This window comes from Giraffa tippelskirchi, chromosome 5, assembly GCF_054371585.1.
Source record: "Giraffa tippelskirchi isolate mGirTip1 chromosome 5, T2T-mGirTip1v1.2.pri, whole genome shotgun sequence".
NCBI lineage: Eukaryota > Metazoa > Chordata > Mammalia > Artiodactyla > Giraffidae > Giraffa > Giraffa tippelskirchi.
In genome coordinates this window covers 151,006,997-151,028,996 of record NC_137279.1, presented here as the reverse complement: position 1 = coordinate 151,028,996, position 22,000 = coordinate 151,006,997, and the positions used below count along the sequence as shown (strand labels likewise).

Here is a 22,000-nt window from a genome sequence, read left to right as displayed (position 1 = left end):
AACCCACTCCAGTGTTCTTGCCTGGAGAATCCCAGGGACGGAGGAGCCTGGTGGGCTGCCGTCTATGGGGTTGCACAGAGTCGGACACGACTGAAGCGACTTAGCAGCAGCAGCAGTAGCTCCCAGATATAAACTGCTATTCTTTCATGAACTCTTCTGGTATCATTGGGGGCAGAGAGGTGAAGCAGTGTAGATTTAACTCCAAGACCACTGTAAACCAAAGTCTTAACACTTCATGTTCTACTTATTATCCAAATAATGCTCTACATAGCAAGGTTTCTGCAATATGATTAAACTACATTCATTTATACAACAAATATCTACTGTTTGAGGGCACATGTGTGCCTCTCTCCCTGTTCTGGGTGTTTGTGATACATAGTGAGAAAAAATTTAAAAATCAAAAAAGGCAAACATTTCTAGTCTCAACAAAGTTATGCTCTTGTTAGGGAAAATAGACATTAAACAAAATAAGTAGGTTATAATCCAGAGAAGGTGATTCATATTTTGGAACAAAGAGCAAAGTTAAGGGGGTTATGATTAGATAGATATTTGAGGGCACTTCTAAGTAGGAAGACCAGAATATGTAGAATTTCACAAAAGATGGAATATGAATAAAGAGATGAAGGAGTTAGCCACACCAGTTTACAAAATTTAAACTCTATGACTCCTGCATTTAAACTTAACTGGAAGAACTCTCCCATCCAGAGGTTAATTTTGGCATCATGCATAGTTGGGCATAACTGAGTGACTAACACTTTAAACTTTTTTTCCCATGCAATATTTTCAAACCTTTAAAAATGGTTGCCTTTTTGAGTGCCAGATATGGGCTGAATGTGAGTCTGACTAAATGCATGGTTTCTACAAAGTCTGATGAGCAAGTGTATTTAGTCCTGGAGTCCTAGTGCCCTTTGACGTGTGTACTGCTGTGGAATTGCTTGTAGTTGGTAGTTGCTCAGTCATGTCTGACTCTTAGGACTCGATGGACTGTAGCCTAACAGGCTCCTCTGTCCATGGGATTCTCCAGGCAAGAATACTGGAGTGGGTACCCATTCCCTTCTCCAGGGGATCTTCCCGACTCAGGGATTGAACACACGTCTCCTGCTTTGCAGGCAGATTCTTTACCATTTGAACCACCAGGAATCCCATGGAATTGCTTAGACCTTTATAACTGCTGTCATTGTCATCTGTTTCATCTGGAAAATTAACCTCAGCATGTTCCTGGCCTAAATCAGCTGTTGTTTCTTCAGAAATGTGTGCCTCTAGGGACTTAATGAGGCTAAGTGTCTGTTCTTTCAAGAAACTTTCTTTTTTCAACATTGGATTGTTCTGGGCAGGCCTTGAGTAGAATCTCTGTATTATCTTTTTCACAGAAGTAAAGTAGGCATGTAGTGCTTCATCTCTTTCTGTTGTTCTACTGATTAGTGTTGCCAGATAGAATACAAGACACCCAGATAAATTTGAATTCATATATACAACAAATACATTTTTATATCTTATTTAACATTTAGAGCACATTTAAAATTAAAATATTATTCTTTATCTGAAACTCAGATAAGGGTGTTTGGATTCTACAGAAAAACAGAAACAATAGCATGTATATGTGTGTGTGTGTGTGTGTGTGTGTGTGTGTGTGTGTATTTTAAAGGAATTGACTCACCTGATTATTGTGGCTGGCAAGTCCAAAATCTGCAGGCTGAAGAACCAAGAAGAAACTGATATGTAAATCTAAAAGTCCATGTGTTAGCAGAATTCCTTCTTTCTTTGGAAAAGTCAGACTTTTTCTAGAAATAACTTCAACTAATTGGATGAGGCTCACACTCATTATGGCTTCCCAGGTGGTGCCAGAGGTAAGGAATCTGCCTGCCAGTGCAGGAGGCACAAGAGACATAGATTCAGTCCCTGGGTCGGGAAGATATGGGGAGTAGGAAATGACAATCCGCTCCAGGATTCTTGCCTGGAAAGTTCCATGAACAGAAGAGTCTGGCAAGCCATGGTCCATGGGTTGCAAAGAGTCGGATATGAGGGTGCACATGTGCATGCGCGTGCACACACACACACACACACACACACGCTCATTGTGGAGGGTAATTGGTTTTACTCAAATTCTACTAATTTAAATATCAATCTGAACCAAAAATACCCTCACAGAAGCCTCCGGAATAATGTCGGACCACATATTTAGGCATTGTGGCCCAATCAGTTTGACCTGAAAAATTAACTGTTACAGTGTCTTTTATTTTTATTTATAAATCTGGCAACTCTATTTCAGGGGTCTGAACTGAGTTTCTAAGAATTTAAATTATTCCAATGTTGATCTATTTCTTTCTTTAATAATGTAAAACTACAACTATTTCCTAGTACTTTGGTTTTTAGGTTTTCACTACTTTTGAACTTAAATATATTTTTTGTAATATATTTTCCTAAACTTTGTCTCATGAGATCTTCTATATGAGAGCTATTAAATCAATAAATTCTGAGTCTTTCAAAAGAATTCACTATCCAAAGAAATCACATTCATCCTCACTTGTCTGGGTTGGATAATCACGCTGAGGGAGAAATTTCCCATGAAATCAGGATCAAAATCAAGTCTAGACTTCATCTCTTATTGTTCTGCCTGCCTTTTCCTGCAATATGTCTCCTTTGAAAAGAAGTTAAAGTGAAAGTCGCTCAATCGTATCTGACTCTGCGATCCTATGGAGTGTAGTCTGCCAGGCTCCTCTGTCCATGGAATTCTCCAGGCAAGAATACTGGAGTGGGTAGCTGATCCCTCCTCCAGGGGATGTTCCCAACCCAGGGATTGAACCCAAATCTCCGTCATTGCAGATGGGTTCTTTACAGCCTGAGCTACCAGGGAAGCCCTGGATCTTCCTTTAAACAGATAGCTGTATAAATTTCTGGAGTGTTTCCTTAGGGTAAGACAATGCCTGTACCCTCACCTATAATGATTTTGTTATTTTGAAACTCACCTAATAATGCTTTAAATATACTATTTCTATCCTTAAATTTGTCCAGATTTTGTGGATGCTTTGGTATTGTGTCCTCTTTCTTTGAGATGTAGTTCCCAGTTGCTGTCATTCTGGAGTTTTTACCTACAGCTTTGAAAGGCCATATCCTCTGTAGTTTCCCAGACCCTGCCATCTCTTGGCGATTCATTCCAGATTGCTCTCTGAAATTCCATCTCTCTGCTTTGGTTAGATTTCTTTAGGCTACAGTCATAACTGTTTGACTTAGTACAACTGAAACATCTCTTGCTTTTCTACTTTCTCCTTTAAAATTCACCGGAGCTGGGTCTATCCGTTTCTTCTTAATATTTGTTTCTCTTGGCCTGAAAGTTCCCATTTTCTTCCTCCTATATATCTAATATATCCTATAAAATCTCAATATTTCTCCTAAGGAAAGCTCTCTGTTCTTCCAATGTAATTAGCCAGTTTTCCTTTATTTTATTTTTATTTTTGTACTGCTTCTGTTATAATAATAAAGCTAAAGCATGCTCCTTTTCATACCATTCCAATTCCCCCTGGATACCCTAACAAACTCAATTCTTACAGACCAAGTGCTCCAAACTGACTTTATTATTTCTGTTTGTGGCCATTAAAAATGCAATCATTTCAATAACATGTTTGTTATCTTTCTCAATTCCGCCTAGGAGAGGACAGATTCTCTTCATTATAAGGACTCCCTGTTACTTTTCATTTGTTTGCTAATCAAATTCACTACTGTTCTGTGGGAACATCCACTTTGAGAATTCTCTGATTTGTAAGGCCATGGACAGTGCTTATGTGAGGATCAAGTCCAGAGCTTGAGGTCTAACTGCAACAGCTTAAACACTGTGGCCAGTGCCCAATACAATCAGCAAGGTCAATGTAGTGTTGATAAAACAGCCCCGTCTACACAAAAATAACCATTTGCTTGGGAATAAGAGTGCTGTGAGTTGCAATAAACCCCCGATCAAATCTTGCATATCCTACTTGCTAATACTGAAAGACCATGACTCCATGCCCTGGTCCCGCCAAAAACTTTTCCAAGTGCCATTTGCATCACAAAATTTACTTTTTGCCTACTTATGTTTATTACTGATAAAACTGACATTGGAGGATGTGGCTGATGTGCCTGGCTCCTATGATCTTCCTAAAAATTAGCTCATGTAACTTCATTCCATGGGGCATATTGCTGTACAGCTGAAAACTTGCAGGGCAAAACCAGATGTCCTAGGCAGGTGCCAGGAGGGAGGAGAGGGGTCTGAACACAGCATCTGTGCCCATTTCTTCTTCAGTGTGTGTTAAGGTGCTTCAGTCATGTCTGACTCTTTGTGACCCCATGATCTGCAATCTGCCAGGCTCCTCTGTCCATGGGATTCTCTAGGCAAGAATACTGGAGTGGGGTGCCATGCCCTCCTCCAGGGGATTTTCCTGACCCAGGGATCAAACCCACATCTCTTAGGTCTCCTGCACTGGCAGGTGGGCTCTTTACCACTAGCACCACCTGGGAAGCCCTCTAAAACCACAGAGCTGTCTACCAAAGCAGGCTCTTGCTCAGGACACTTTTGGCTGCAAAAGCAGACACACACCCAGGTACGCCAGCTCTGCACACGGCTCCAAGGCCACACGTGAATGGGTGCTGGATTCCTGCTCTGTGGGGGACCAGCCTGACCTGCTCTCATGGGCAGACCTAGAGAACATTGCAGCAGGGGGGGTCATCTGGGGAGAGAACATGGATCCTGACCAAGCAGGCCCAAGTTCAAGGCTTCCTGGCCTCGAGCCATAGACCTGGGCTCCCAGAGCCATCTTCCTGAGAGCCGGGGGTCCCTCTGAGTGCCCCCTGGCCATCCACCTGCCGCCTCCGTCAGTAGACATGGGAGTCAGCTCCCCAGGGAGTCCAGATGCAGACAGCCACTCAGGGTGATGAGAAGGGATGACCCCAGCAGCCGGTCAGTGGGAGGCGGTGTGGACCCAAAATGTCTTCTTCAGAACCTACCAATCAGATAACCCCGTCCATATCCCTGGAAAGGAGACAATGGGGCAAGAGCTCAGGAAGTTTAGAGCAAATGACTCCTCATGTTATCCTTCGAAGCGGGCAATATGTCTGTTTCCTCCTATAGCACTCCTGTGGCACTCAACAACCATGAACCACTTCTGGCAGATGCTCTTATGGGTTATCTCTACTGTGATGTGACTGCTCTTCAGTATCTAGAACTCCTGTTTCAGAATGAAAGGCCAGTGCCAAGAGAGCATCCTTATTGGGATGGGAAGGTACTCACACAATGGCAATAACCTCTCCAAAGAAATTCCTTCACAACGTCTCCTTCTCTTTCAGTGCACTAATACTTTTTATAATAAATCATTGATCTGACTGGAAGGAGAGAGTATCCAAAAATCACAGAGCATAAGCTTAGCTGCATAGATCAGGTAGGTGTAGTTCAGAACACAGGTTCTGGAGCCAAGCTGCCTACATCTGAGTGACAAGTTTACTACCTCTGATCCATATGATATTGTTCTATATAAGGAATAAGTAAGTGTTTTTACAAAATAAAAGTTCTAAAAGCAAAGAATGTATATTTGCCCCCTTGGAAATTCTCTGATTTTATTAGTTTAAAGAAAACATAACTATTTAATTGGAGCATGCTATCTTAGAAAGAGTTATCTTAATTTATTTTCATTGTACACAAAGAGTATTTGTACTCAAAGATTTTTAAATGGTATCTCCATTACTGGAGAGGCCAAAGGAAAGATTACATTTTACATGTTTCAATTATTTGAATTGACAGTGTGTCCATATGATATAAAGGGAAGAAAATTTTCACATCAACACTTTCTAAATTCATTCACATACAAAAATCAGGCATTGTGTTGTTTCATTTTGTGTGAATTTGAAACTCCTGTCATCAAGACCAAAGCTAAATGCATTCATGCTCATTTGCTAAGTCATGTCCGACTCTTTGGTGACCCCATGGACTATAGCCTGCCAGGCTCCTCTCTCTATAGGATTTCCCAGGTAAGAATACTAGAGTGGGTTGCCATTTCCTTCTCCAGGGAATCTTCCCAACCAAGTGATCAAACCCAGGACTCCTGCATTGGCAGGCAAATTCTTTTACCACTGAGCCACCAGTGAAACTCCAAAACTAAACACTTCCTTTTTAATTTTTTTTAACATGTATGTATGTATGTATTTGTCTGTGCCAGGTTTTAGTTGCAGCATGTGGGGTCTTTAGTTGGGGCCTGCAAACTCTTAGTTATGGCATGTGGGATCCAGTTCCTAAACCAGGGATCAAACCCAGGTCCCTGGCATTGGGAGTGCTGAGACTTACCCACTGAACCACCAGGGAAGTCCTTCCTTTTTAATTTTAAAAGCAGAAGTATATGTGACTTTTTGTGCCATTTGGCTGCGTGCCTGAAGATTGAATAATGTTACCTATCTGCTTACAGGTCTTCACATACCATGTTTAATCAAGAACCAATTTTCACTTGTAGCATTTGACATGTCACGTGCCCATCAGTTTACTGTCAGGCAAGATAGAGCACATCATAAAGGACATCAGTTCTTATTGCTCTCTTTTAAAGTCAAGCACTACAGATGACAGTAAACATGACAGCTTTTGTGATCAGCAACATTTTTGCTGGCATCCTGTTATTAATAATTCTGTGCCTAGACAGTATTACTAGGAATAATCCACGTTGGAACAATGGTTCCTGCATCATTGACTGCAAAATGATTTCTAAGCTTTTTTCAAGGCTTTTTTGTTTTTCAGGTTTTTTTTCTCCCGTCAGGCCAAACACTTAACTAAACTTGTTATAAAATTAACTGGGAAGGGGAAAAAGAAAAAAGAGACTGTTAAAGGCTCACTCTAATTCTTGACTTAAAGGCTGATTATAATTGAGAGGTGAACTTCAAAATATATAAAGGATGAAAAAGTGAGTTTTGATTGAATATGTAATTATAGCACTTGGAGAGCATATGAATAACATGAATATTTCTGATGATTTACAGAATATAGGCAGTATTCTAGGAATATTATAATATGTGCTTAATAGCCATAATGACTTTTTTCTGTTTAAGAAAAAATCAGTGACAGTCAGAAAAGGGTGAGTAGTTTTATGACCAGTCATTATCCAGACATGTTTTCCTCTCCTAGGACCAACTGCAATGTTTATTACATAAATGTAACTTGTATTTCTAGTACCATGTATTATCCACACCATCATTAAGCAAAGTTCATGAGGTGGCTTGTTCCAATCTCAATGATACATCTGCACAGACTTCAGCCTTCAATTATGTAGTGCTTTCAGTTCTTGTGATAACCTGAATCTGAAAACACCAAAGCTTTTGAATAAATTTTACCTCTGATTCACAAACTGCCTTTCACTTTTACCTGTCCTGATTTGCTTTATTTTGAAAACTCTCATGGAAATGAATCTCTCTGGAATTACTTATTAAGATTATAAGTGGTTAAAAAATAAATTATTTACTTTCTCTAATTGTTTAATGCTTCAAATAAAAAAAAATCTCATTTCACTTTGTTTCAAAAAGTTGTTTCTCAATTTTTCTGTTTCACTATAAATTCTAAGTGTTTTTGATAAACTTTTAGATAAGACTGTGTGGATTTAAGAGGAGGTTATATTTCAGTCTTGAATTGTACTAACTCTAGTTTCTCCATGGGCTTCCCAGATGGCACAGTGGTAAAGAATTTGCCTAACCGTGCAGGAGACTGAAGAGTTGCAGGTTCGATCCCTGGGTCAGGAAGATCCCCTGGAGAAGGAAATGGCAACCCACTCCAGTATTCTTGCCTGGGAAATCACATGGACAGAGGAGCTTGGTGGGCTATAGTCCATGGGGTTGCAAAGAGTCAGACATGACTGAGCACACACACACTAGTTTGTCTAAGGATGGCATAACCTTAAAGTTCTTAAAAGATATATCACTCATTACATATCTACATATCTATTCCAATAATAAATTCAAATCTCTGATCTTTAGGATTCCAAAAGATTATATAAACTATTGCTTCAAATTCCCAAAATTACACAAATGTTTTTGTGTGTATGTACACATATATATCATTTGTATAATGTGTGTGTTAACATATAATAACTTAATTTTGAGATGTACCTTTGAAATAGCATAAAAACACTCAATAGTAAAAGGCTATTAATATAGAAATATAGATGCTGCTGCTGCTGCTGCTAAGTCGCTTCAGTCATGTCTGACTCTTAGCAACCCCATGGACTGTAGCCTACCATGCTCCTCCGTCCATGGAATTTTCCAGGCAAGAGTACTGGAGTGGGATGCCATTGCCTTCTCCAAGAAATATAGATAGATAGATGATAATCATGCTTTTGATTTAATCATTATTCTTTATTTATTGAAAGGTCTTTTGTTTCTTTTCTAAACTTGGAAAAGTATAGAATTTGGTCACTGATAAAATGTACAGGTATTTTAGGTTGTACATTATGTGAATCAACAAATTAACCCCCGTTAAGAATTCTTCAGGCTTTCCAGGTGGCCCTAGAAGGGTGGTGAGGAACCACCCTTCCAGCGCAGGAGGCATAAGAAACTTGGGATCGATCCCTGGATTGGAAAGATTCCCTGGAGAAGGAAATGGCAACCCCTCCCAGTAGTCTTGCCTGGAGAATTCCATGGACAAAGAAGCCTGGAGAGCTGCAGTCCATAAGGGCACAAAGAGTTGAACACAACTGTCGTGACTTAGCACGCACAAGAGTTCTTTATCAAACTTAATGTGCTTCGCTTAAACAAATTACGAGTATGTGTGACCTCTACTTTTGTCCTGTTGCCACCTTTCCAGGGAAGCAAAGAGATATATCCCACACTAAATCACAGTAAATGTTAGTCCTAAAATGAGACCTTTTCATATTGTTCATGGCGTTCTCAAGGCAAGAATACTGAAGTGATTTGCCATTCCCTTCTCCAGTGGACCACGTTTTGTCAGAACTCTCCACCGTGACCTGTCCATCCTGGGTAGCCCTACACAGCATCGTTCATAGTTTCACCGAGCCATGAACATCCACATCTTCAAGCTGGATTTAGAAAAGGCAGAGGAACCAGAGATCAAATTGCTAACATCCACTGAATCATCGAAAAAGCAAGAGAGTTCCAGAAAAACATCTATTTCTGCTTTATTGACTATGCCAAAGACTTCGACTGTGCAGATCACAACAAACTGTGGAAAATTCTTCAAGAGATGGGAACACCAGACCACCTGACCTGCCTCTTGAGAAATCTGTATGCAGGTCAAGAAACAGCAGTTAGAACTGGATATGGAACAACAGACTGGTTCCAAATCAGGAAAGGAGTACGTCAAGTCTGTATATTGTCACCCTGCTTATTTAAGTTACATGCAGAGTATATCATGTGGAATGTTGGTGTGGATGAAGCAGAAGCTGGAATCAAGATTGCCAGGAGAAATATCAACCTCAGATATGCAGATGACACCACCCTTATGGCAAAAAGTGAAGAACTAAAGATCCTCTTGATGAAAGTGAAAAAGGAGAGTGAAATATTTGGCTTAAAACTCAGCATTCAGTAAACTAAGATTATGGCATCCGGTCCCATCACTTCATGGCAAATAGATGAGGAAGCAGTGGAAACAGTGACAGGCTTTATTTTTGGGGGCTCCAAAGTTCCTGCAGATGGTGACTGCAGCCATGAAATTAAAAGACGCTTGCTCCTTGGAAGAAAAGTTATGACCAACCTAGACAGCATATTAAAAAGCAGAGACATTACTTTGCCAACAAAAGTTCGTCTAGTCAAAGCTATGGTTTTTCCAGTAGTCATGTACGGATGTGAGAGTTGGACTATAAAGAAAGCGGAGCGCCGAAGAATTGACGCTTTTGAACTGTGGTGTTGGAGAAGACTCTTGAGAGTCACTTGGACTGCAAGGAGATCCAATCAGTCCATCCTGAAGGAAATCAGTCCTGAATATTCATTGGAAGGATTGAAGCTGAAGCTGAAACTCCAATACTTTGGCCACCTGATGCGAAGAGCTGACTCATTTGAAAAGACCCTGATGCTGGAAAAGATTGAAGATGGGAGAAGGGGACAACAGAAGATGAGATGGTTGGATGGCATCACCAACTCAATGGACATGAGTTTGAGTAAACTCTGGGAGTTGGTGATGGGCAGGGAGGCCTGGCGTGCTGCAGTCCATGGGGTCGCAAAGAGTCACACACAACTGAGCAACTGAACTGAACTGAAAATGAGATCTTTACTTTCTTTTCCTTTTTTTATGGTTCTAATATTTTTTTACTTAAACCTAGATTATATCTATCTTTTATTATAAGCCTCCTCAAATTCTTTTATGAAGGAGATAAAAAGAAATAAGGTAATAATAAAAGAAAATGCTTATTTTTTTTGCAACATCTTTATTAGTTCAGTGAGCATTTACCAAGAACTTGCTATGTACAGTTTGTTTGTTTGTTTTTTTTAGTTACTTCAGGTAGGAAAACTCTCTTCTCTTCTTAAGGAATAATCCGTTCAGGTGGGGAAGCAAAAAAATTTCAAAAGAAAAATCAGAGAATAATTTTTTTCAATATACAAATACCTGTAATAGCTAAGACTTTATACAATGATTTAGAAAGCTTTTATAAGTGAACATGCATTAACATTTTAAATGCAAAAAGAAGACAATAAAGTGCATTTTATGAAGCATTTGAAAGCCATTGTAGAAACTGTAGTATTACCATAATTTTGATTTGAGGCAACTTTAATTTCTCTAAGCCTTCATTTCTTTATTTATAAAATGGGAAATATTTTACCACTTCATAGTGACTTTTGTTGCTGTTGATTTTTAAATGTTATAGGATGACTTTTGTGCACAGTGAAGATTATCTATGTCTATTTACAATTTTTAATTTTTATTTTATAAAAGTGAAAGTTTTTAACTGAAACCTAGTTTTTAAATATTTTTAAGAAAACATACAAATCTTACTCTATTTATAAATTTGTTAAGTTTGAACAATCACTTTAAAACATTTATTTAAATTTTTTGTTAAATATTTTCCTCAGAAATCGAATACATTTATCTTCTTTATGAAGTTTTTCAAACCCTGCTATAACAAGCAAAACCTCCCTAAAGATTTAGACCACTCTTGCAAATCTTATCAATTAAGTGTATAAATATAGTAAATTTCAGGCATTTGTAAGGGTTACAATAGTATTACTAACCAATAAAATTCTCCAGCACATTTCAAATAAATGTTGCAACTCAATAAATAATTTATCTTTTCATTTGAAATTATGTGCCCTTATGCTCTAACCTGTCAAAGTCTTTTCAGTATTATACACACCATTTATAAATTTTTCTTAACATTAAACATTACGAGTTTTGAATGGAAAGTGGTTTTCCTCAAGATCTCAATTTTTAATTGTAAGCTTTCCCAGAATTAGAAAGACACTTTTACCTACTTCTTCAAACACAAATTTTATCATTGTAATAACAAACAACCTTAAACCTTTGCTTTTACAGCAACTAAGATTTATTTTTCACCACCATTACATGTTGATTGTGTATTGGCTGGGGCTCCACTCCCATCATATTTTTGTTCCAGATCTAGAGAGAAAATGGAGCCAATAGCTACGATTTGCCACAGACAGCAAAGAGCACAGGCAGGCTGGCTTAGAGCTTCCCCTTGGCCTTGTATTCCATTAGCCTAAGTAAGTCACATGACCTAGGCCACTATCACTGCGCAGGAAGTATGATCCTCCCATCAGAAGAGGTACCAATGAAGAGGAGCAGTAGCATATGGAAATGTTTCATATATATTTGATCAGTCAATACATTCTACCACATTTCTCTTCTAAAAAAGAGAAAGAAAAAAAAAAGTCATATTATTACCTAATTATTTCGAAAGTGAATTTTCACTGTCAGTATTCAGGCTGCAACTCTCTTCTTTCAGTAATTTTGTTACTGCATGTTCAGTTCAGTTCAGTCACTCAGTCGTGTCCAACTCTTTGCGACCCCATGAATTGCAGCACGCCTGGCCTCCCTGTCCATCACCAACTCCTGGAGTCTACCCAAACCCATGTCCATCAAGTCAGTGATGCCATCCAGCCATCTCATCCTCTGTCATCCCCTTCTCCTTCTGCCTCCAATCCTTCCCAGCATTAGGATATTTTCCACTGAGTCAACTCTTCGCATCACGTGGCCAAAATATTGGAGTTTCAGCTTCAACATCAGTCCTTCCAATGAACACCCAGGACTGATCTCATTTAGGATGGACTGGTTGGATCTCCTTGCAGTCCAAGGGACTCTCAAGAGTCTTCTCCAACACCACAGTTCAAAAGCATCAATTCTTCAGCGCTCAGCTTTCTTCACCATCCAACTCTCGCATCCATACATGACCACTGGAAAAACCATAGCCTTACTAGATAGACCTTTGTTGGCAAAGTAATGTCTCTGCTTTTAAATATGCTATCTAGGTTGGTCATAACTTTCCTTCCAAGGAGTAAGTGTCTTTTAATTTCATGGCTGCAATCACCATCTGCAGTGATTTTGGAGCTCAAAATATAAAGTCTGACACTGTTTCACTGTTTCCCTATCTATTTGTCATGAAGTGATGGGACCAGATGCCATGATCTTAGTTTTCTGATCGTTGAGCTTTAAGCCAACTTTTTCACTCTCCTCTTTCACTTTCATCAAGAGGCTGTTTAGTTCTTCTTCACTTTCTGCCGAAAGGGTGGTGTCATCTGCATATCTGAGGTTATTCATATTTCTCCCAGCAATCTTGATCCCAGCTTGTGTTTCTTCCAGCCCAGTGTTTCTCATGATGTACTCTGCATATAAGTTAAATAAGCAGGGTGACAATATACAGCCATGATGTACTCCTTTTCCTATTTGGAACCAGTCTGTTGTTCCATGTCCAGTTCTAACTGTTGCTTCCTGACCTGCAAACAGGTTTCTCAAGAGACAGGTCGGATGGTCTGGTATTCCCATCTCTTTCAGAATTATCCACAGTTTATTGTGATCCACACAGTCAAAGACTTTGGCATAGTCAATAAAACAGAAATAGATGTTTTTCTGGAGCTCTCTTGCTTTTTTGATGATCCAGTGGATGTTAGCAACTTGATCTCTGGTTCCTCTGCCTTTTCTAAAACCAGCTTGAACATCTGAAAGTTCATGGTTCACATATTGCTGAAGCCTGGCTTGGAGAATTTTGAGCATTACTTTACTAGCGTGTGAGATGAGTGCAATTGTGCGGTAGTTTGAGCATTCTTTGGCATTGCCTTTCTTTGGGATTGGCATGAAAACTGACCTTTTCCAGTCCTATGGCCACTGCTGAGTTTTCCAGATTTGCTAACATATTGAGTACAGCACTTTCACAGCATCATCTTTCAGGATTTGAAATAGCTCGACTGGAATTCCATCACCTCCACTAGCTTTGTTAGTAGTGATGCTTTCTAAGGCCCACTTGACTTCACATTCCAGGATGTCTGGCTCTAGGTGAATGATCACACCATCTTGATTATCTGGGTCGTGAAGGTCATTTTAGTACAGTTCTTCTGTGTATTCTTGCCACCTCTTCTTAATATCTTCTGCTTCTGTTAGGTCCATACCATTTCTGTCCTTTATCGAGCCCATGTTTGCATGAAATGTTCCCTTGGTGTCTCTAATTTTCTTGAAGAGAAATGAGGTACTGCATGACTGAATGCTAAATTAGTTTCCTGCTTTTGTTGGGTCCTACAGTCATGCTAATGACGTGGTCCTAAGGTTTAAATGAAATAATGTAAATGAAAGAATCTACATATTCTTAGCAAATATAAGTAGAAATACTTTATTTTCTTGCTCTCTTGTTTCCTACCTCATTTTTCCTAGTTCCATGTTGCTTGTGTGGTAGAGTGTTTTTTGTTCAGGCCCAACATATAAAGCAAAATCACTCATCATGCATGGATAAAAGGAATTTTGCTGTCCTGTCATCAGTTTTTCTGAGTTCTAGTCATTTTTTGGCCTCAGAAACTGTCTTACGTGCACCACCATCAACACCCACCCCTCTGACTGCTCTAGAAATTACATTTACATTCATTTAGCCTTTTACTTTGGACTTTTTAGAAGCCATGTCATGCTCTTTTCTCATACGACATTAATTTTTGACAATAAGCACCCTGCAAGTCATTTTTACATATGGTTGTAAGCAACATTTCATTCATTCTATAATGTGTTTGTGCCCTGATTTTTTTTTAGATGCATTTACTAGCCAGGTTATAGAAGGAATTGGAAGTTATGCAGAAGAATTTAGATTTAATGATGTAGGAAATAGGAAATAATTGAGTTTTCTGAGGCAGGAAATAGGAAAACAGCATGATATCATTATCACAGTGTGGTAAAAAGTATGGGATTTTAGGTCAGCCCTTCCTGGATTAAAATTCCGTCACTACCAGTATGGCCTTTGTATTCCTATCCAGTAAAGAAGAGTATACTATCTAGCTTATAGCACTGTCTTTCAATAATTGATTCCGCAAATATTGGGTTCCTACTTTGTACTAGGTGGTGTTGAATGAAATAAACTTGGTTCTTGGCTTCATTATGTTCACAGTCTAGAAACAAATATAGAAATACAAGAAAAGGAGAAAGTAATCGTGAACAATTGTGATAAGGGCTCAGAAGGAGAGGAACAAGTGATAGAAAACTGGGGTATGTGTCCTTCAGTGATTAGGGAAAACTTCTCTAAAGTGGTAATATTTACAAGGAATAAATGAAAAAAAAAAAAGGTTCTGTAGCTGTTTGAAGCCCTCTCAAGCCCTCCTGAATATTCACATTCTACTATGTACTCATGGCTGGAGGAGGGCGGGGAAATCCACTCCAGTATTCTTACCTTGGAGAATCCCATGGACAGAGGAGCCTGGCAGGCTGCAGTCCATAGGTTTGCACGGAGTTGGACATGACTGAAGCAAGTGAGCATGCATGCACGCGTGTGCTCATGGCATCTAAGTGCAAGTACTGTTGAATTTTATTGAAACCCTCCTTTCAGTTTGTGTCCAGTGAAGCTGGGAAGTACAGAGGGATTAATGGCTCCAGGTGCAGCCTTCAGTCATTCACCGATGAGAGCTGGAGAATCAACAGTCCACGTTTCTCACCCTCTGATGACTCACCTGAGGTATATTCCACATGGATGAGCCTTTGTTGCTCAGAGTGGCAATCGCTTCATTATGTACTGATTACTGGCTTCCCTCTGTTCCCCGTTTCACTTCCTTTCTACTGGTGTTTTTGAAGGTTACCTCCCAAATAAAGTATTTATTCTCAAATCTTTGTGTTAGGCAGTGTGCTGCCAGGGGAACCCAATCTGAAAGAATATCATCTCTAATTACCTAGGATAATGTTTGGAATAGCACATGCACTCAGTAAATGTTAGTTCTTCTTTTCTTTACTCTTAGTGTCCCTGAGTAAAACATATATGATGAAATGTTTTAGGAAATTATCTCTAGATTATATTATAATATTGGAGGTAGCTAAAGTTAAGAGTCCAAGAAATCAGTGATGAAGCTATTACTTGAAGGTATCTGCTTCATTTATCTCTCATTTTTTTTCCTAGGACCAGTAGGCTAATCTGTACATGTTCATTTCATAACCTTTACCCATGATACAGGTATAACAGTATGAAGAGAAACACACAAGGATTTTTAAGACCTGGACCCAGAGTGGGGACTATCACTCAGTTATGTCTGACTCTTTTGTGACCCCATGGACTATACAATCCGTGTAATTCTCCAGGCCAGAATACTGGAGTGGGTAACCTTTCCCTTCTCCAGGGTGTCTTCCCAACCCAGGGATCAAACCCAGGTCTCCCACATTGCAGGTGGATTCTTCACCAGCTGAGCCACCAAAGAAGCCCAAGAATACTGGAGTGGGTAGCCTATCTCTTCTCCAGGGGATCTTCCTGACCCAGGAATCAAACTGGTGTCTCTGCATTGCAGGCAGATTCTTTACCAGCTGAGCTACCAGGGAACTGGTCCATTATTATTTCGTCCTCTTTTGTTGGCCAAAACAAGTCACAGAGCCAAACCCAACATCAGTGGTACCCTTGGAAACATGGCGATTGGGATGGGAATATTTCTGAACCATTATCCAATCTATCACAAAAGGTTTCCTTTGTTATTCCAGTTCAAAGTACTCATTTTATTTCCTTCCACACAATTTTGTTTTTGGTATTCAATTGTTTAATGACTGTCTCCCCCCATGAAATTTTGTATTAGACAAGAAAGAAAACATAGGCTATCTATGGTAACAAATTAAAGCCCAAATATCAAGTTTCACACAATGAAAATTTATTTATTCCTTATATCACAGTTAAATGCAAATTAAGAAGCACTGCTCCCTTGTATAATAGCTATGTTGACTGAGCTTGTGCAGCCCATCCAGGAGAGGACCAAAAGATCAAATGAGAAGATTCTTTCCAGGACCAGGCCAAGAAATGGCTTCTATTACTTTTACTCAGTGTCACTAGTGGTAAAAAACCCAGTTGTCAAAGCAGGAGACATAAGAGATGTGGGTTTGATCCCTGGGTCAGGAAAATCCCCTGGAGGAGGGCATGGCAACCCACTCCAGTATACTTGCCTGGAGAATCTTATGAACAGAGGAGCCTGGGGGGCTGCCATCCATAGGGTTGCAAAGGGTCAGACACGACTGAAGCGACTTAGCACACACACAGGCACTTTTACCCCCCACTGGCCAAAACTCAATGATATGGCCCCAGTACTGCTATAGTACGAGGTAGGAGGAAGAGAAATCCAGTCTTCTTGCTATTCAGGAAATTAAAATGGTGTGATGAACATGCAACTTTTTTTCCACTAGATTGTGGGGTCTTTGATGGCAAGATGTGTCTCTGGTACCATAAAGCCTGGCAAGTAGAAGCTCATCACTTGTTCAGTGAATGAATGAACAGCTACAATAATGAACTGATTCTGAAGTCAGTTTTTTTCATTTATGAAAAGAGAATAATAATATATACCTAACAGAATCATTATAAAATTAACAAAGTAATCTTTATGAAAGAGAGTTTTTTTATGGAAAGATTTACTTTCCATGGGTCTGTCTTGGTTTTATGACCTCACTTTTGTTTTAGAAATGGTTCAGAAAACAACAAAACTCTGTTAAGCAATTATCCTTCAATTAAAAAATAAATTAATTTAAAAAAGTAAAAAATTTAGTTTAACGGAGATGCTAAAAAAAGGAGAGAAAATCAAGTCATATAAAGTAATCACATACAACCACAAATGGAAGAAAACCAAAGGAAGACAAAAATAGGGATGAAAAGCAGTGGAAGACAAAAATAGGGACAAAAAAAACAAGGGTAACAAACTGAAAACATTAACAAATATGGTAGATGTTAATCCAACTGTATTAATAAAAACTTAAAACATCAAAAAAAAAGAAATGCTTCAAAAATGTTGTAGTGTATGAATTACTATCTGTGATAAAATAAAGAAAAATTATTGATACGTGCAAATATGTATGTGGATGTATGAAGCAAGACTTTAAGTTTCACTTCTTAAGATAATGGTTGAGAGAATATGTTCTAAAAAAAAAAAAGTCAAGATGAGAGACTTAAAGCAGAAAGAGGCAGAAAGGATGGCACCATCTAGCCCAGAATCTTGTGTAAAGCCACGGGGCTTCCTTCTCTTGGCCCCACTACCCGAATAGAGCAGTTCTATAAATGTGTACTCCTCCCCATCCCTGTAGAGTTGAAAGGATTTAGAGAGGGGAGTGAATGAAAAAGGAACAATGAATGAACACCTTATAGTGATTCATGAGACTCTGCCATCTTTTTCTGTCTTTTTTACTGGCCTTAAAGGTAAAACATATGCATGGAAGAAACTTAAGAAATCTTGGGTTTATTGACTGATCTTCAATTAAAATTTAATAAAGTATATAAAATGCTTGGGGACATCCAAGGCACTGACTAATCACTGCATCAGAAGTTCCATGAACCCCTAGACTGTGCTGAGTGCCCTTCCTCCAGGCTCCCCAGTACAATATGCACTCTTCTGTCCTATCACATCTTAGATTATATTTACATGTTTTGGGTCGTTGCCCTTCAACAATAAGCTCATGTAGGAGTTTATTCATAATTTATCCCAGAACCCACACAGGCTTTACTCTTGCATAAAGAATTCTGGATTGCCTTCTAGTTTCTGAAAAGGCTTCATACCTGGACTTCAAAGCTTTGCCTTTAAATTCAAGTGATTTGCAGTGCTACTGCTAAGACATCCTTTGCCCCACCTAAATCTCACAAATCTAGTGTTGAGTGTACAGCCTCGTGCTTTCTGGAGAACCCCTTACTCTTAATTCTCATAGGTTGAAACCTGCCAAATGTAACAACACATCTTAATGAATTTTCTGAAAATATTGGTGACGTTTAAAATGCAGTCGATTCTCACTTGCTAAGGACAGCTGTGGTGAAATTCTTCCCCAAATACTGAATGGACTATGGCTATTTAAAGTGTCTCTCAAGCTTATAATTCAACTAAACATACAACATTTGTAGGGTAAGGGAGTTAGAGAAGGTGAGATTCAGAAAAAGAATGAGACCAGCACTTTACAGGAACAGATCACTTTTAATGAGGCGAAAAGTGAGAAGGGGCAGCAGTCAGATTAGTGAGCTGCTGCACTAACCCAAGGAAAGAGTAAGTATATATACGCATATATGTGGAAAACTACCGTCTTAAGGCTGCCTGTTCTTCTCCAAGGTTGTTCGGAGTAGTTATCTCTTAAATGGCTGGGGCAAGGAATTCTGGAGATGGCCAGAGGCTGGCCCAGCTAGAAGCTGGGCGTAATCAACCTTAATGTCCTTTTTTTTTTCCTTCCAGTGAAAGAGTTCTTTGTTTTGCATAGAATGGTGGGGAAGACCTGGACAGGGAGTTTTAACTCCAGGCTATTTTGAGCCATGTAACTTTCCTTCAATATTCTCTACCATAATTCTTCCTTGGGTTACAATTATTGAATTTATTTGATATGCCGCCTGTTCTTCATTAGATTTAAGAACATTATTGCATTAAATGATGACTATTAGTAACCACATCACAAAGAACTAAGAGAACATGAACCTTGAGGTAGAGTTAAAGTTCTTAGTCAATTTAATGTTTATTTCAAAGCATTCTTGACATTTCAACCCGCCTGAATGTTTCATTTATGCAGTAGTGGTTGGAAACCTAAATCTCAAACTTTAGTGTTATCAGGAGTGCCCACTGGCACTCTGAATTTGAAAGGTTAATTTTAATGAACATTTAAACACTTTCATTAGCAGTCTCATTTAAGTATAATTGAAATGTGAAGCTGGAAGTTGTAGTGCTTGGCATCCAGGTCTGGCCTATTTATTGTTCAGTCACAGCTTAAGTACCCTACCCACACTTGTTAAATATTGCAGTGTCTACAGGGTGATAAACACTGATTAGACGCATAACTGAACAAGGTCTTATCCCCAGGAGACTATATTTTAAGTAAGAACTTGTAACTTAAGGACTTTTTATGTGTACTTTCTACTTTTGAGTAGCAGGAAAAAGAGGCAGCTGGATGCAGCTCAGGCAGTTGAAAAAGTACCCAAAGTGCAGGAAGGAAAGGACTATGAAATGAGCACAGGCAAGTGATAATTAGCATCCACCTAATGCACACAATGAATGTTTGTTTTTTTTTTCTTCTCTTGGTCTCATCATTTAAATACAATTAAGGCACTGAGTGAGGTTATATTTCAAGAATGTTAACTAAAACCTGGAAGCCAGGAATACACAAAAGGAGGTTAGCCCAAAGCAAGGAACTTTTCAAAAAGCTTTCAAACAATATTTCCACATATAACCCACTAAGTCTTTTAAAATCACTTTAACCCCGAGGCTCAGGCACTTAACTAAGGGTACTCTGGACCAACCAGGACAGTGATAGCACTGAAAAAAAAAAAAAAAAAAACTAGAAAATTTATTTTTTAAGATCTTAAATTTGTCAAAAAGAAATCATTAAGACTGGTATGCTGGTCTCTAGCATCATCAAAGGTTCTTTTTCTTGCACTTCAACATTGGCCTTAAAAACATGATGCTACCCCAAAAAATGTGATGTTACTCAAAAAAAAAAAATGTGATCTTACTTGTAACCAAGAATACTAGGTCTCTTGCAAAATTAAAGTATTGTATTTAACAGTATGTATCTTCCTAATATCCTAAAACCTTTTCTGAAAAGTGTGTATTTACACCAGCTATGGCAGGACCCAGTTCCAGTGATTTGCAGAGAACAAAAGCAAGTCTATCTTCTTGTTGTTGTTCTTTAGTCACTAAGTCATGTCTGACCCTTGAGCTCTCATGGCCTGTAGCCCACCAGACTCCTTTGTCCATGGGATTTCCCAGGTAGGAATACTGGAGTGGGTTGCCATTTCCTTCTCCAGAGGCTCTTCCTGACCCAGGGAATGAATGCCCATCTCCGGTAGTGGCAGGCAGATTCTTTACCACTGAGCCACCAAGGAAGCCCAACATAACTATATATTGTTGTTGTTCAGTTGCTAAGTCGTGTCCGACTCTTTGTAACCCCCATGGACTGCAGAACACCATGTTTCCCTGTCCTTCACTATTTCCCAGAGATTGCTCAAACTCATGTCCATTGAGTCAGTGATGCCATCCAATTATCTCATCCTCTGTTGTGCCATTCTCTTCCTGCCCTCTATCTTTCCCAGTATCAAGACCTTTTCCAATGAGTCAGCTCTATGCATCAGGTAGCCAAAGTATTGGAGCTTCAACTTCAGTGTCAGTCCTTCCAGTGAATATTGAGAGTTGATTTCCTTTACGATTGACTAGTTTGATCTCCTTGCAGTCCAAGGAACTCTCAAGAATCTTCTCCAGCACCACAGTTGGAAAACGTCAATTCTTTAGCACACAACCTTCTTTTGGTCCAACCATATTATATTAATATATAATAGTATAATTATAATATTATAATTGCTATAATAGTATGTATATTGTACTATAGTATAGTATCGTTTGTATAATACTATAATATAGTTATAATAATAAAAATTTATTGTTCTATATATAAATATGTTAAGAAAACATATATTTCTCTCATTATAGTGAATGATGAATCTGCCTGAAAGTGGAGCAGCAATTTTTGTCTTCAACAAGTAGCAACAAGATAACAGAAAATAAGAATATAATAGATTTATTTTTAAGTATATATCACTTTCTTGGATACTTGAATAGTAAATTTTGAGCTTATAATTTTACTTGCTATAATAAAAGAAAATAATAACAAGTACATTTCTCCTAAGGAGAGTGCTTAACTATTAAGAATTTATACAATTAAAAAAAAAGCTTTAAGGAACACTTAAGGTTAGTCAAGGGCTTCCCTGGTGGCTCAGACGGTAAAGAATCCTCCTGCAATGTGGGAGACCTGGGTTTGATCCCTGGATTGGGAACATCCCCTGGAGAAGGGAATTGCTACCCACACTAGTATTCTTGCCTGGAGAATTCCATGGACAGAGGAGCCTGGCAGGCTCATCCGTGGGGTCGCAAAGAGTTGGATACAACTGAGCGACTTTCACTACAATAAGGTTAATTATTGAGGCTCCCAGGCGGCTCAGTAAAGAATCCGCCTGCCAAGCAGGAGACACAGGTTCAATTCCTGGTTTGGAAAGATCCCCTGGAGAAGGAAATGTTAACTCACTCCGGTATTCTTGCCTAGGATATCCCATGGACAGAAGAGATTGGTGGGCTATAGTTCATGGGGTTGCAAAAGAGTTGAACACAATTTAGCAACTAAACAACAAAAGTTTAGTTACTATGGCCATTTTACAGATAAAAAAGTTAAAATAGATGATTCAATTTTTCAAATATGTAGGCCTAGACTGTATTAAATAGTATTTAATCAGACTGTATATTTGTGTTTCTATAAAATTCAGGATAATATATTGCAGACTGTAAGGATTTCATAATGTAACACTATAATGGTGGTATGTAAATCACTTTTAATTTTCATATAAAAGTTAAAAGGTAAAATTATTAACAATAATTATAACTACAGAAT

General features: G+C 38.8%; 1 protein-coding gene across 8 annotated transcripts in view; it reads left to right on the top strand.

Annotated features, from left to right (window-relative positions):
* Positions 1 to 22,000, top strand: part of LRRC7 (leucine rich repeat containing 7) — a 574,473-nt gene that overhangs the window by 126,878 nt on the left and 425,595 nt on the right. The gene's annotated exons all lie outside the window — the stretch shown is intronic.